This window comes from Coffea arabica, chromosome 2e (genome assembly GCF_036785885.1).
Source record: "Coffea arabica cultivar ET-39 chromosome 2e, Coffea Arabica ET-39 HiFi, whole genome shotgun sequence".
Taxonomy (NCBI): Eukaryota; Viridiplantae; Streptophyta; class Magnoliopsida; order Gentianales; family Rubiaceae; genus Coffea; species Coffea arabica.
Window position 1 is genome coordinate 33366488 of NC_092313.1, and position 15570 is coordinate 33382057.

Here is a 15570-nt window from a genome sequence, read left to right on the forward strand (position 1 = left end):
ATTAAGATATTCCCTTTACCTCACTGACTGCTGTCGGACGCAAAGCATTAGAGTACTGGACATCCGATAAACAATACAGCACTTCGGACGCAAAACATTAGAGGTACCGGACGTCCGAAAGAACTGAAAAAGATTTCTTAAACTCATCATCTGCTTTCGGACGCAACTATCAAAGACACCAGATGTTCAAAATAATTAATGAAGATTCTTCAACCTCACTGACTGCTGTCGGACGCGAGTATCGGAAGTACCGAATGTCCGATACTCCTAACGGATAGTTGATTCTTCAACTGCCTTCTATCTGTTGGAAGCATTAATGAGACACTTTTTGGTCTCATATAAATAGTGCATGGTCAACTACTTTCAAAGAACTTTTGTACACTGAAAATACAAAAGATATAGAGTAATTTTAGTGAGAAAATACTCTCTAAGGAAGATTTGTAGTTTTGGTGGTATGAAATTCATTGTAACCTTTTCATTTGTGAGTGAATAGTTCAATAGTATAGCTCTGTGAGGGTTGTCCTGAGGGATAGTAAAACTTTCTAGTTTGACCGAATGGAGCTTGGGGCAATGAGGAGGTGAGCTTTCCGTTGTACACAAGATTAGTTGCATTTCATCAATCTGAAGAAACTTGTTTGAATTGATCTATAACCTCAAGAGAAGCTTGGTAGTCAATTGGTCTGCAATTCTTTTTTTCTCATTTACTTATTGTTATGTTGTGATTCTTAAATTGCTTATCTCTTCTACTTCTCTCAAGTGATATTGTTCATTCATTGAATGATTTATTGTATGATCATTTAAAAAAGAGGATAAATTTTATATTGAGTAAAAAGTGCTCATAACTTGATTAGCTTTTTAATAAACCTAATTCACCTCTCTCTTAAGTTTTTTTTCGATCCTTACAATGGATATCAGAGTTTAGTTTCCTAGAGATTAAACTCAAGCGATTTTGGAGTAAAATGGCAACCAACAATGTCATATTTTTTTAAGGACAATCTGTCACTAAACCCCCAATATTCAATAGATCCAATTATGTGAGTTGGAAGAAAAGAATGATTATTTTCTTGCAATCGATTGATATTGAACTATGATTTATTGTTAATGAAGGTCCATATGATGCCTCTATAATAGATGAAATTACTCATAAATCAAAATAAAAAATCAGAAATAAATTGACTGGTGAAGATAGAACCCACCTCACCTTGAATGCCAAGGGTATGAATGTGTTGTATAGTGCTTTAGATTCAAATGAATTCATTAGGGTCAAAGGTTGTAGGTCTACTAAAGAGATTTGGGACAAATTAAGAGAAATTCATGAAGGGAGTGAGAATGTGAGAGAACAAAATAAATCTATCTTAGTTATCAAATATGAATCATTTAAAATGGAATCTCATGGAAATATTGATAAAATGTATTGTAAATTCAATGATCTCATTAAGGATTTAGAAGTTTTAGAAAAGGAATACTTCTTAGGAGAGAAAAATAAAAAAATCTTGAATGTTTTATTCAAGAATTGGGAAAGTAAAGTGACTGCTATTGAAGAGGTTAAAGATTTGAAATCTATACCTATTGAATCTCTTATTAATTCTCTAACCTCTTATGAGGTGAAACTTAAGATTAAGATACAAGAAGAAGAAGATGTAAAGGTAAGAAGGAACATTACTCTAAAAGCATTTCAAGATGAAGATGACTCGACTTCCTTGGATGGAGAAGATGTGGAAGTTAATGACAATGATCTTGCTTTCATCACAAGAAGTTTCAAGAGAATGCTTAACAAAAGGAGATTCAGAAAAGGAGGATCTAGCAATTTATTTTCAAATCAGTTTAACAATGCAAGAAACAAAGGAAAGCAAGAAATCAATAAAAAATAAACTGACAAATGCTTTGAATGCGGCCAACCTGGAGGCTACATGAGTGAGTGTCCAATGAAGAAGAAAAAAGAAGGAAAAGTTGAACGAAAACCAAAATTCAATAACTTTCAAATCATATGGAATGATTGCAATTCAGATGGTGACGTTGAAGAGGAAGAAGAATTTGCTCAAATGACTTTCATGGCCATTGGTGATGATGAAGTAACCACTTGCAACTCTCAACTTGTTAGTGATGATAAATCTGATGATGATATTGAATATTTCATTGAGAGATTGCATGATAACTTGAAAGAATCTTATGCTAGAAACAAGGAGTTAAAACAGAAAATTAGTTTTTTACTTCAAGATAATGCAAATCTTTTTCAACAAAATAAAAAGTTGAAAGTTGAAAATGACTATTTCAAAAAGGGTAAGACTGCCCTATACATTGAGTTTGATAGAAAAATAAATCTTTGTGAAATGTTCAAGAAGGAACAAGGTGATTTAAAAAAAAGGATGGACAATCTAAATGAGTTGCTCAAACTCAAAAAATAAAGTTGTTTTCAAGGAATTAGTTCAAAGGCTCATCTTAGCATTCATGAAAAAAAAGTCGAATTTTAGTGCAAATGAATTTACTATTTATAAGAGAAGGCAAGTTAGATTTGTTAAACCTGTCCATTCAAGTAACTCGTTGACTATGTGCAGTTTTTGTTGCCAAATAGGTCACATGAAAAGTAATTGTTATGTGAGAAAGAATATGAGAAATGACATGAAATGCATGTGAATAGTTAGACATAATGCTAACTCTCAAGGACCCAAAAAAATAAAGGATACCAAATATTATCTTGTGAACTTTTGTATAGGTGAACTTGGTGAATATCATTAACGAATCAAAATAGTTTATAAATAGTGGATGTTCAAGACACATGACCGGTGATCCATCATAATTCATCAAGTTCAAGCCTAAATCAAGTGAAAAAGTGACATTTGGAGATGACAACAAAGCCAAAACAATTGGAGTAGAAGATGTTGGTAAGAATGATCAAACTTTTGTTCACAATATTCTTTTAGTTGATAATTTGAGTTATAACTTGTTGAGTGTTAGTCAATTGTGTGATAGAAATTTGTGTGTTTTGTTAAAAAAATATGAGTGTCTTGTTCTTGACTCAAAATTTAATATCATTTTCAAAGAAAAAAGAGTAAATGACATCTATATAGTTATTTTTGAAAATATTGATTCCGCTAACTTGAAATGCCTTAAAGTTTCGATTGAAGACCCTTGGTTGTGGCATAAAAGATTTTGTCATTTTAACATAGATTTGTTAAAAGAAATTTCCAAAAAAGAACTTGTTAGAGGTTTGCCAAAAATTAAATTTGAAAAGGACAAAATTTGTGATGCTTGCCAATTTGAAAAATAAGACAAAGTTTCTTTTAAATCCAAGAAATGTGGTTCTACTTCAAGACCTTTGGAACTTTTACATCTCGATCTGTTTGATCCCACACAAATTGCTGGATTGGGTGGTAAAAGATATTGCTTAGTCATTGTTGATGATTATTCTAGATACACTTTGGTGATATTTCTTGCTCACAAGGATGATACTTTCAAAAATTTTGTCTCCCTATTTGCAAAAGTTTAAAATTTGATTGAGTTGAAAATTATTAAGATTATGAGTGACGATGGTTCGAAATTTAAATTTTATAATTTTTCAGAATTTTGTGATCACAATGGTATTACACATAAATTTTCAATTGTAAGAATTTCTCAACAAAATGGTGTTGTCGAAAGAAAGAATAGAACTCTTCAAGAAGCCGCAAGAACCATGTTAAGTGAATGCAACTTGCCAAAATATTTTTAAACCGAAACCGTAAATACAACTTGTTATGCAATGAATAGAATTCTCTTGAAACCAATTTTGAACAAAATCTCTTATGAATTAATTTTTGATAAAAAGTCAATTGTTGGATATTTTAAAATTTTTGTTTGCAAATATTTTATTTTAAATATCACGGAACCTCTTGAAAAATTTGATAAGATATCCGATTAAAGTATTTTCTTGGGCTATTGTAAAAATAAAAGAGAATTTAGGGTCTATAATAGAAGGATTCTTATTATAGAAGAAGCCATACATGTTTCATTTGATGAATCTAATAATGATATTTTTAAGAGTTATGGTAAGGATGATGATGTAGGTGTTAAAAAAGGAATTAAGAAGTTCACAATTCATGATCAAGACAATACTCCATTTGAAGAAAATTCAAAAGAAGATGATTTTCAAGAGAATCAAGCATTAGAAGAAAATAACAAGGATGTTGGTACACCTAGGGATCTTCCAAAGGTTTGAAAGTTTGTTCAAAATCATCCCAAGAAACTTATCATTGGTGATCCATCCGAAATGGTAAGAACTCGTTCCTCCTCTAAACAATTGATGGATAATTTTGCTTTGGTCTCTCATTTTGAATCTAAAAATGTTGTTGATGCTTTGAGAAACGAAAACTGGATTTTAGCCATGGAAGAGGAACTAAATCAATTTGAAAGAAACAAGGTATGGACACTTGTTGAAAAGCCTCAAAATCATCCTATTATTAACACAAAATGAATTTTTAGAAATAAAATGAATGACAAACGTGAAGTTGTGAGAAATAAGGCTGGACTTATAGCTAAGGGGTATGCTCAAGAAGAAGGAATAGATTTTGATGAAACATTCGCTCTCGTAGCTAGACTAGAATCAATTAGAATGTTCTTGGTGTCATGCATGTTTCGAGAATTTTAAATTGTTTCAAATGGATGTTAAAAATGCTTTCTTAAATGATTTTATTGATCAAGAGGTCTATGTTGACCAACTTCCCGATTTTGAAAATGAAACATATCCAAATCATGTGTTTAAACTTTCAAAAATCTTGTATGAATTAAAACAAGTTTCAAAAGTATGGTATGAATGTTTAACTGATTTTTTGGTTGAGAATGATTTTAAGAGAGGTATTGTGGATACCACTCTTTTCACTAAATAAAGTTCAAATGATCTTTTAATTGTACAAATATATGTAGATGATATTATCTTTGGTGCTACTAATGAGTGTTTGTGCAAGGATTATTTTACTAGTATGAAAATGAGTTTGAGATGAGTATGACGGGAGAGTTGAATTTCTTCCTTGGGCTCCAAGTGGTTCAAAATCGAGAAAGTATATTCATTAATCAAGCTAAGTATACAAAAGAACTTCTCAAAAGATTTGGAATGAAGGATTCAAAGCAAATTGGAACACCTATGTACACATCTACCAAGCTTGACAAGGATGAAGAAGGTATAAAAATTGATGAGAAGAAGGTTAGAGGTATGATTGGTAGTTTACTTTATTTAACATCAAATAGACCTGATATTATGTTTGTCGTTTGCTTGTGTGCTCGTTTCCAATCTTGTCCAAAGGAATCTCACTTAACTGTTGTGAAAAAAATCTTTAGATATTTGAATGGAACCTTGAACTACGGTCTTTGGTATCCAAAATATAATGAATTTGGTTTATATGGTTTTTCGGATACTGACTTTGGTGGATTTAGGATAGATAGAAAAACACAAGTGGTACATGTTACTTTTTTGGTAATTGTTTGGTGTCATGATTTAGTAAGAAACAAAATGCTATCTCTTTGTCTACGGCGGAAGCGGAATATGTTGCCGCCGGTGCATGTTATGCTCAATTATTTGGATTAGTGTATGATTTTGTGCCTATGTATTTTGATAATACAAGTGTCATAAATTTGACAAAAAAATTTCATTCAACATTTTAGGATAAAGCAAATAGACATAAAGTATCATTTCATTCGTAATCTTGTCTAAAAGAGTGAAATTTATGTACAATATGTTTGTTCAAAAGATCAAATTGCTGATATTCTTACAAAAACCTTACCACCGGATCAGTTCATAGTTTTGAGAACAAAATTGGACGTTTTGAAAATGAATATCTGAAAAATTCTTTGTTCAAACTTTATCAGACGTCCGATACCGGATGAGCGGACATTTGACAGTGTTCTAAGCCATTTTTCAGAAAAATTTTGTATCGGATAGTAGTGTCGGACGCTTCTTTTCGTTCGGCCGTCCGATACTCAAAAGAGGCTTGTTATAAAGAAGCCTTCTCCCTCATTTAATTCAAAAACAACCGCTGTCTCAGACGAACCTCTTCACTTTCCTCTACTTTCAAAATTTCAAATTCGTCTCTTTTCAGAATAAGTTTCAAGAAATTGATTTCACCAATACCGTCACAACTCCTTTGTGTATTAATTGGCATTACAACCTCTTCTAACTGCCAACCACTCCACCGATCCCAATTTTTATCAGAAATCCTAGTCACTCAAAATTCATCCATTTTGATAGATTCAAGCATACATTGTAGTCTTTACTGCAATCTTAGTCCATTTCATACACACTTTCATCATATTATGCAACAAGATCATCTTACATATCAGCATGATATGATTGAGAGGAGGTTCTACTGGTACCGGACGGATCACCAGGCTCAAAGATGAAGAAACTGTTGAGCCTTCCACCAGAAAATCACCTCGAGGGACTAAGACACTCGGTGGAAAAAGAAAACGTCCTGCTAGAGAAAAACGTGCTGATCAAACTGAGAAACAAAGTTGCATTGCCCAAGTTCATTGATAATGATGCCAGAGAGAGATTTGAATGAATTTTACAAAAGGGTTTCATCACTCAAAGAACTATTGTCCCCTCTGAATTCCATAAGTTTGATCTAGAATCAGTCCTTAAGCTTTCCAAAAATGGTCTCATATTCTGTCCTTACCCAGCATATATTATCCTGATATGTTTTATCAGTTCTTTGCTAACCTTAGCAAAGGTAGTTTTCACACTTAACTTGTCTCTCGTGTCAATTCAGTGGACATTACACTCACTCCTGATATTGTTAATATGGTTTTAAAGACAAAAATTGAAGATGGTTTTAAGGGTAAAATTGTAAACTTTTTCTCCTATGAAAAGTTTCTGACGGTTTATCACCATTTTCAGCTTGAAAAATTGATGACCTACTTTCAAACACACTTTCAGACACCTGTTGAGGCAAAATTGGAGGATCTCAGTTCTCAAAATCTGATCATCTTTACAATAATTTCAAACTTGATGGTTCCTACTGATGGTCATAAGACTGATGCCATCAAAATAGAGGTTTACTTGTTTTATTGCTTTGTTGAGAAAGTCCGAATTGACTTTGATTTTGTCATGTGTAAATTTTTGCTCAAAATCAGTACTGATAGCCGTAGAAAACTCTCCTATGAAAAGTTTTTAACTTCAATCTTTGCTCATTTCAAAATTTCTTTTACTGGAGTATCTCCAAAAGAGAGTGCATTCTCTATCTTTTCCAAAACTTACTTTGAAAGAAAAAATATTAGATTTTTTTATGGTCATTGGTGCTATAAGGAGGTTGTTTTGAAGTTTAGGACCAAAAGTCGTCATGAAACTTCTGTTACTCCTAGACCTCCCAGAGATCAGTCTCAGTATGTTTCACCCTTTTCCATTCATCCTAGAAAACTATCCACTCAGCCTACCTCATCCAATCATGAAGTCATCTCTTTACTTGAGAAATTCAAACAACATGTTCTCCTTCTTGAAGATAGTCTAATGATGACCATGTCATCTGAGCAACAAGCCACTTTTTTGGACAAAAGAAACTTGCTTGTGCCTCCTGTCTCACAAGAAGATGAACATGTGCATCAAAAGGAGTCACGCACTGAGTCAACTCCTATTCCCAAAGATAAAGAGTCGCAAACTGAGTCCATTCCTGAAATCCATGCCTCAAGTTCTCAGCCTACTTCTCATGATCCCTCGACTTCAGACAAAGGTAAGGCTCCAACAACTGAAACTAGTGATGAAGATGATGAGAAAATTGAAGATGAGGTGAATCCTACTCAGTTTCACTTTACAAGAAGAAGGCCTAGATCGTCCAAGATCACCATTTAGGCACTTTTAAGCATTTGCACTTCATATTAGGATGCATCTTTTGTATTTTCTCTTTTGATGGCTCAAGTACTTTGTACTAATGGATCTTGATTAACTTTGATGGGTTTTAGTTAATTTGCTAATGTATTTTTGTTGATATTTCTCTGTTTGATACTTCTTTTGGTATAAATTCTCTTTTTTGGCTAATGACTGCTGAATGTTTGGTATGTTAGTGATTGCTGATTTCTGTTATCATTTCTCTGTTTTTGTGTTATTGGATTGCATTTCTGGTATGTTTGGTATATTGGATTAGATATTGGTATGATGACAAAAAGGGGGAGACATGGATGTTGGGATATTGTGTGAATTGTTAATGTGTAAGAGGGAGTTATCCTGACATTTCAAAATTTTGGATGCAATGAGTGAGGGGGAGTCTTGGATGCAATGAATGGTTTATATTCAATTTTTCTTTCTTCCATCCAATGTTTTGTCATCATCAAAAAGGGGAAGAATATCAATCTTGGTCCCTAACTTTTGATATTTACAAAATAATTAGATGATACTAATATCTTCTCAAGAAATACTTTCAGTTATGAAGTAAATCTGATTCAAAGATCAAGTGTAATTGAAAGAAGACAAAAGATATTGAAAGTTGTTGGACGCTTGTGAAAACAGGACCGAACGTTCGATAATCATTACGCAATTTCGGACGCATGAAGAACTCCATCACCCGATGTCCAAAGGAATTAAGATATTCCCTCTAGCTCATTGACTGCTGTCGGACGCAAAGCATTAGAGCACTGGACGTCCGATAAACAATGCAGCACTTCGGACTCAAAGTATTAGAGGTATCGAACGTCCGAAAGAACTGAAGAAGATTTCTCAAACTCATCATTTGTTTTCGGACGCAAGCATCAGAGACACCAGACGTCCGAAATAATTAATGAAGATTCTTCAAGTTCACTGACTGCTGTCGGATGCGAGTATCGGAAGTACCGGACGTCCGATACTCCCAACGGCTAGTTGACTCTTCAGCTGCCTTCTATCCGTTGGAAGCATTAATGGGACACTTTTTGGTCTCATACAAATAGTGCATGGTCAACTACTTTCAAAGAACTTTTGCACACTAAAAATACAAAAGATATAGAGTAGTTTTAGTAAGAAAACACTCTCTAAGGAAGATTTGTAGTCTTGGTGGTGTGAAGTTCATTGTAAACTTTTCATTTGTGAGTGAATACTTCAATAGTGTACCTCTGTGAGGGTTGTCCTAAGGGATAGTAAAACTTCCTAACTTGATCGAGTAGAACATGGGGCAAGGAGGAAGTGAGTCTTCCTTTGTACACAAGATTGGTTGTATTTCATCAATTTGAAGAAATTTGTTTGAATTGATCTACAAACTCAAGAGAACTTGGTAGTCAATTGGTTTGCAATTCCTTTCTTCTCATTTACTTATTGTTGTGTTGTGATACTTAAATTGCTTATTTCTTCTATTTTTTTTCAAGTGATATTGTTCATTCATTGATTGATTTATTGTGTGATCACTTAGAAAAGAGGGTAAATTTTATATTGACCAAAAAGTGCCCATAACTTGATTAACTTTTTAATAAACCTAATTCACCCTCCCCTCTTAGATTGTTTTCGATCCTTATAAAAGCAGGAAAAAATGATGGTCGAGTTCTTAACCATGCTTCAAGGGGTATTTCCTTGATCGTATGATAAGATGCTCAAAGGAGCAATCATTCTCATGAAAATGGATGGACAAGTTTTTCCTCAACCGATCAATTCGGATATGTATAAGAAATTTTTTATCTGATAAATGGAAGTTTTCTTTCAGGGTTAATGCGAGGAATGGAATGAAAGTCCGGCCTTCTTCCTTTCTAATTAAACATTCTATCTCTAATTATCCCTTTTGAACCTTCAAAATAAATTATTTCGTTTGCCAATCCCTGAGGATCGCAAATCCTACACTGGGGCAAGTTTGAGTTGAAAAAAAAAAAAGAAGAGGAAAGAAAACCTTAAGAGATGAAAAGTGATAGATGAATAAAAGGAAAAGAAAATTAAAGAAAAAACCTCGGTTGAAAATAAATTAGGGCAATTTTAGTTTAATCATAAGTAGGGTTAATATGAAAATGCGATTTCAGGTGATTTAAACACTTATAAAATCCGCTTTCAAGTATTAAACTTTTTCTTAGCACCTCACCTTACGAAGAAATTGAAAGTCCTGACTTCCGTTCTTTGCACCATCTCTTTAGGAGATTTTCTTATCATATGGTAAATGATATCAATACACATTCACCAATCTTGCAATGGAAGGATTGTCGCACTGATGACATCATTTCTTAAAATGCATTTTTGGAGTTGATAAAGACTATCGGCAGGATTTGTTCATTAGGTGAAGACCCGAAAGGATACCTTTTGAAAAAAAAGGGAAAAGAAAAGAAAAAAGGAAAAGAAAAGAAAAAAGAAAAGAAAGGAAAAAGAGAAGAAAAGAAAGAAAAAAAATTGATGAAAGGAAAAGAAAAAGGTGGGGGTAGTCTTAGTGAAAATCCGAAAGGGCGCTAAGGTAGGGTTTTTTGAGGAAAGGTGAGCATGGAATGAATGGCTGGTGACTCAATTCATTTGAATTTCTCTTCACATTGTGGTTCTATTGCCAACATTGAATTTCGGAAGGACGATATCCAAAGGATCAAATGTGGTATTTTGTGTGAGATCAGAGTGTTTTGGTTTGTCAAACATAAACTTTTGAGTATACAGGTTCATGTCTCTAAAGTCAATTTTCTTTCAATAAAGGTAAATGGTTGTTTTTATGTTACTGGGATTTTCATCATTTTTCTGTAAATAAAACATTTTTTCATGTGTTTCATGATCTCATTTATTTCGCTGGGTTTATCAAGTGGCAATCTCTGTGATATATTGAAAATGCCTGGATGTCAAATGTCATATTTGATTAGCATTGAAAATTAAGAAAACTTGATGCAGTTCGCAGAGCAAAATTGAGTTTTTGCTACATCGAAGAAAAACGTTCAAATACTCATGTTTACACATTGCTTGAACGGGGGAGTAATCGGATGGTGGTGGCATTATTTCTTTTTTTTCAAATCCAAATGTCCAATAACATCACACAGAGGCAAATATTTTTAGAAGAGTCATCTATCTTCATCGAAATTTTTGAACACCTACAAAAGGCATTCTGTAATAATTTATGGCAGGCTCGAATTTTATCGCACTGACCAATTTTCGGCAGGTTTGGGTTTTATCTCGCTGATCAATTTTACGGCAAGCTCGAATTTTTATCCCACTGATCGATGTTATGGCAGACTCGGATTTTATCCCACTTACTAATTTTACGGCAGACTCGAGTTTTTATCCCACTGACCGATGTTATAGTAGGTTCAGATTTTATCCCACTAACCTTTATATGTTTGCTTGTTTCAGTTCGCAGCAGAATAACTACAAGTAAGTATTTGGTGTCTACGTCTTTGTCTCGAGTTTCTTCGAAACTCAGACAAAGAGGGGCAAACTGTAGACACCAAAATTTCAATTCTATTTAATTCCATTTTTATTTTATGTTTTAGTTAATCAAAATTCACAAAATGATAGTTAGCTATTTTTATTGAATTAGGTTCATCATTTTTAAAACATTTTTTTGCATTTAATTTCCGAAAAAAAAGAAAATTCTCACAAAAATTTATTTTTAATCTTTTAAACTCAATTCCTTCAAAATAAAATGAAAATTTGCAAGGTAAATCTCAAAGAGGAAGGTAATATTTATTTACTCTAAATTTTTGCATTGAAAAATAAAAAGAAAAAAAAATAAAATATGTGGAATACATGCAAGATAGTTAGGTGGAATGCATGCAAATGAGACATGTGTTTTTATCTTTTTGCACACCACTACACTTGCTAGATTAGGTGACAAGGACACTTGTTGAATTGGAAAAAAATCTAGAAATTAGGAAGAAACAAGGAAGAGAGCTGGGGGGCAAAGAAAGAAAAAGAAGGAAAAGAAACCAAGAGAAAGAGGAGGAGAGAGAGAGAAGGTGACGACTGAGGATCAAAGGAGAAAACAAGCAAAGAAGGAGGAAGAAAAAGAAAAAGGAGAAGAGAAAGAAAGGAGGAACCTGGGAAGAAACTGAGGGAGGAAAAACCAGAAGAGAGGCTTTGGGGGAAAAGAAGGCAGAGGAGAAACAAAGAAAGAAAAAAAAAAGAGGGTTTTCGGAGGAAGCTTGGGGGGGAAGGAAGAAAGGAAAAAAAGAGAAAAAAGGGAGAAGAAAGGAAGAGGGAGAATCTGAGAGAGCAAGAGAGGGAGGCGGCTGAGTGGAGGAAAACAAGAAAAAAAGAACGAAAAAGGAAAGAACAAGGGGGGAAACTTCGGGTAGGAGAAAAAAGGAAAAACAAAAGAGAGAAAGAAAGAAAGGGAGGAGGGAGCGGCTGAAGAAAGGAGGGACTTGGAGAGATTCTAGTGAGAGTAAGAAAGGAAGAGAGAGACTGCGGGGAGATCAGAAAAAGAAAAACAAGAAAAAACAGAAAGGAAGAGAGAGCTGTGTGGAAGAAACCAGAGCAAGAGAAAAAAAAAAGAAAAAAGGGTTTCGGGAAGAACAAGAAAAGAAAAAGGAGAAGAGAAAGAGAGGGGGGAAGAGAGAATTTGAGAGAGCAAGAAAGGGAAAGAGAGTCTGGGGAAGCAAGAAAGGGAGAGAGAAACTACAGAGAGATAGAGGGAAACGAGAGGGAGGCTGCGGGCAAGGAGGAAAAGAAAGAAAAAGAAAAAGGGACTGAGAGAGGAGAAGGGGGAGGCTGCAAAGAAAAAAGAAGGGAGCTTCAGGGTTAAGGAAGAAAAGGAAGAAAGGAAAAGAGGAGGAAGGGAACGAATCTGGGGAGAAAGCAAGAAAGAGGGAGACTGCAAAGGGATTGAGGAAAAAGAAAGAAAAAAGAAAAAGAAAAAGAGAGAGAAGCTATGGAAAACCTGGGGAGAGTCTGAGAAAGAGTAGAGGGGCGGTGGAGCAAGAAAGGAAAGAAGGGAAAAGAGAGAAAATCGAGAAAAAAACGCAGAAAAAACTTATGCAAAAAATTCTGGAACCAGGCTGGCGAACTAGCCCACTTTCCTGTCAAATTCTGACCTAACCTCTAACCTTCAGAGCGAGATTTCTTTTTCTGCTCCTTCTCTGGATATCCAGGAACAATTTTCGTTCAACAATCATCAAGTGAAAACATCTCCAAGACAACTAAATTGGGGCTCGAAGTCACGGGTTCTCCACTGCTGAAATTACTGTAGTAAAGACTTTGGCTTGCAACTTCAAATTCGAATCCCGCTCTCCTCGGATTTCTCACGTTTAACTGGTGCCTTCTAACATTAAAGGTAATCCTTTTTAACCTTTGCCGCTCATACATCATCAGATTTGAAACAAAAGTGTTGAAATCTTGCTGCTGGTTTGGTGAGCATGCTTCATAACTTCATCATGTCTGTTTTCTGATGTTTCCTTGATTGCTGTTCTTTTTTTTTTTGTTTGTGTAATTTTGATGTTGGGTTTTAGTATTAAAATGTGTAAGTTGCAAGTTTTTTGCTAGCTTGGAGATTGATTTGCATGATCTATACGTTTGATAACTGATAAGGAAACCCAGAAAACGAAGCAAAGCTTTGAACCAGCGAAGAAGATGCATGCAAGTTTTAAAAATTACATTTTGACTCCTGGGCTTTTGCTTAATTTTACTATGGCTCGAAATTTGAGAAAATAAAACCAATTTTGTCCCTTTAAATTTTAATTTGTTTTGGCATGCTTTAATATGATTTTTGGACAGATTATTTATGAGTTTTAGGAGGGAATTTAAATTTGATAGATTTATTATTTGGATTGGGTTTTAGCAAAAAAGGTTTGAGGATTTAGGTCATATTTTTTGTTGGGTTTAACAAGTGGGTTTTTGGGTTATTTTTGTGGATTTTAGCGTTAGGTTTGGTAGGCTTTATTTTGAGCCCTTAATTTTATTTTTCTTTAATTTTGACCACCAAAATTTTTCTTAATGTTTGAAATTATGTCCTTGTTTGTTTGATTTCTTAGATAGAAGTTACTTTTATTTTTTAATTATTAATTATATTCCATTTGAATGTCTAAATTGATAGATTTCATATTTATTTCCATTTCCTTATGATTTATTTGTTAATTAAATTGGTGCCTTGATGATTTTTGTTAATTTTGGAGTTAAATAGGGCAAATCCAATCCCCCATTAGCTACTACTTCAAAGGGATGTATTTTCTTGTGTTATTTTTAAATTCTCTTATGTGCTCTTATGTGTTTATGTGTATAATTGCATGTTTTTTGAGTGATTTTTCTTTTAGTTATTTGTTTTATTTGTTTTAAGTTGCATATATTTAATTTAATTTTGATAATTATTCGGGAGGCATTTAAATGCCAAATTGTAATAATTAGGGGGTTCAAGACATGTATTTAGATAGATTATATAATAGATAGGTTTTAATTTCACCAAAAATGTATTTAGTTTGATAAATATAATAGTTAGGTTATTATTTTATTCTTTTTCCTCCCTAGATTGTAGTTAGGGTCCTCGAATGTAATAGCTAGGTTTCTATTTGCTTGCGTGCTTGCATGTTTGTGTGTTTACATGTTTACTCGCTTTCTTAGGGTCTTTGCATCTAGATATCATGTTTATGTGCTATGTGTTTTATATGATTTATGTGTTTACTTGTTTTTATTATGTTTTATATGATTTATTTAGTTATAATAAATGTATGACGTCACCACACTAGTTAAACGCTAGTTGTGGCCCTTTTTTCCGATTTTTCACTAGTCCAATGCTAGTGAGAATTTATAGACGTGGGTTAGTCCAACGCTAGACCCTTTAAACCGTTCACGCGCTAGATCATGTTTGCATGACAAGCACTACATTTCATGCATATTTTCTACTTTTTTCGGATATTTACCATTTTTGCATGATATTTCCTTTATATGTATATCTTTCATCCTTATGTGTAAAACATGACATTTAGAGTTGCATTCCATTTAAGGAAATTAGGAGTAGATTAATGCATTTGCTTGATTAGGTTAGAGAATACCCTTTAAATATGGAATATGGACAAGTATGTCTTCTTAACCTTAGCAGGTTCATATTCCCTCTATAAAAGGGAAAATTGAGTCACGAATCTTAGCTCCCGTACCCATTATGTTGCATCCCTCTCTTTTAGGTCACGTATATTTGTATATTATAATTTTTCTATTTTTTCAAGTCTCATTTTTGCATATTCGTGATCTCTTCAAAGAATCACTTTTAGGCGTTGCAATTAATGCGATTTGCACCAACTAAGATTTCAAAGAGACATATTGACCCTTCCAATAGCTATTAGGTCTAGAGGTGCATCCATATAGTAACATTCAAATGCGATAAGTTCTATAGGTTAAACTAAGAAATTTTTTTGACTAAATCACGCAACTAACCTTGGTAGGTTGAAAGGGTGCCTTGGATTTTATCCTTACCTTCTCTTTCTTCAACCGTGACTCCCGAACTCATTTCTTTTGATTTTCGAAAATTTGGAATCGTTTAAAAAAGATTTTCTCTACTTTTTATTTAAAATTCATTTTTAGGTGACTTGGTACACCTTAACTCAATACCAAGTGGCAACTCCTATTTTTTTTATTAAAAATCCTTTTTAAAATACTATTTTGGGTCAAAATCGTCGCACTTTTTAAGTCCCATTTTAGGTCCTCTTTCTTTATTTATTCTCTACAAATTTAAAACTCATTTTCAATCAAAATAAATAAAAAATTCATTT